The sequence below is a fragment of the Lissotriton vulgaris genome, chromosome 6 (genome assembly GCF_964263255.1).
Source record: "Lissotriton vulgaris chromosome 6, aLisVul1.2, whole genome shotgun sequence".
Taxonomy (NCBI): Eukaryota; Metazoa; Chordata; class Amphibia; order Caudata; family Salamandridae; genus Lissotriton; species Lissotriton vulgaris.
Window position 1 is genome coordinate 216673581 of NC_141694.1, and position 1873 is coordinate 216675453.

A 1873-nucleotide genomic window follows, 5' to 3' on the forward strand; every position below is an offset into this window, starting at 1 on the left:
CTACCTCTAAACACTGCATGGAAAATTGATCTTGACTTACTTTCACCAGAGTGATCCTCTCCATATCTTCCACTCTATGCGTGCCATCTATTTCTGAGTAAATTCTTCTCTAAGCGGCATAACGAACTGGGATAAAGATCGAAGGGCGCGCTTAGTGCGATTTAGCTTAACGCCGGCTATCGCCAAGTCAGATCGTGGAAATATTGCGTTATTTACAATGCTTATATCCACGGCGATATGAAATCCGGCGATACCCGCGATTATCCTGCAGCGATAGGGAAATCCTTGCTGATAGGGAATTGTGGATTTAGCCACTCCATCCACCTCCCATGTCAAAGATATGTTAGTCAGAAAAAATGCAGACGTACAATAACGGTGATAACCGCCATTAGCACAGGTTTAAATATCGCTATGGGTGTCCTGGACCGTATTGTAAATACAGAGAGGGACAGTTAGCGATCGTTTTCAATCTGTTTTTGCAGGGAACGCCTACTTTGCATCTCATTAGAGATGCAAAGCGAGGCGTGAACAAAGCGGGAGCTGAATCAAGGAAACACGCACTAGCATGTCCGTGTAAATAATGCAATATAATTATCGCCGCTTTTCGCCCGAAAACGAATGCTAAAGCGGCGATAATTATATCGCCAGCCCTTGATGAAATACGTAAGGCAGTAATGCATTTACTTAAAGACGTAGGGTCATATGAAAAATTCCACTTATATAGCGCATAACTGCCCGAGGCTTCCGGGCAGTTATGCGCTATATAAGTGGAATTTTTCATATGACCCTACGTCTTTAAGTAAATGCATTACTGCCTTACGCTCAATGTCATTCTGCAAATGGCTCATGCCTCATTTCACAGATCACAATTTCTCCTTCATTAAAAACCTTTCCATGCAATCTAACCATACCTAACCTTCGCCGGCCTATTTATCTATCTTACCAACCAGTTCCCATGAAATCACAAAGCCCCACTCTCATCCAACTGGAATGCTTTTTTTCTTGAGAGCGCATGACTAATCCCAATAACCAACAATACCACTGAATTAGCCACTAACCTTGGATTCCAGGGTAGTGTGCTACTCACCTTGAACCACTTCAGTGCCTTGTCAGGAATAGTAAGCACTATAAAATTCAATTCAAAATACAATGTCAATAAATGGATAGCGAAGAGTGCAGCACGTATTTACAGTAGTCCTGCTCTTAGACTAAAGTGGGACAAAACTGCTATTATTGGGGAGTGCCAAGTGGCAGGTTAAGGTACCCCGAGCAAAAACTGAGCCTGTTATTAATATGCTAGCCTGAGGAATGGAAAAGTCTATCATTTTGTAAATTTAGTATCCAATTTTCCATAGAATGGTTTCACAAACTGCGTAGCAAAAAGCAGCCAATTTCACATGAACAGCATTAAGGAGGATTTTTGTATCCTCTGATGATAGGGCATTTAGGGCGGAATGCTTTTTTAATGGAAAGAAAATGCAAAGGTTTTCTTTGCAGATATAGCATTGAGCTAAAATCGCTTCAGTCCTGCTAGATTGGCCTAGCATGCACAAGATTTACTCAGTCAACTCACGAAGGAGAACGATGGCCAAATTGAGAAATGGTTTAGAAGTGACACAGATGATGGTGCATTTCAAATTGTGATCCTCGAATAAACATCTGCCAAATTAGACTGGAAAACAAAGTTATGAAAGCGTCAAATGTGATAAATTGCCACTTTCAGTGATGAGCGAAGCAGAGTAAATTGCTTTTTAGTGGGTTAAAGAGCAGGCCAAAACGTCAAATTTCAAGAGAACGTGAATGCTTTCAAATTTCTATATTAAATTAGTGTGCTTTTATAATTCATTTCCAACTTTTTCATGCAGACGGATAG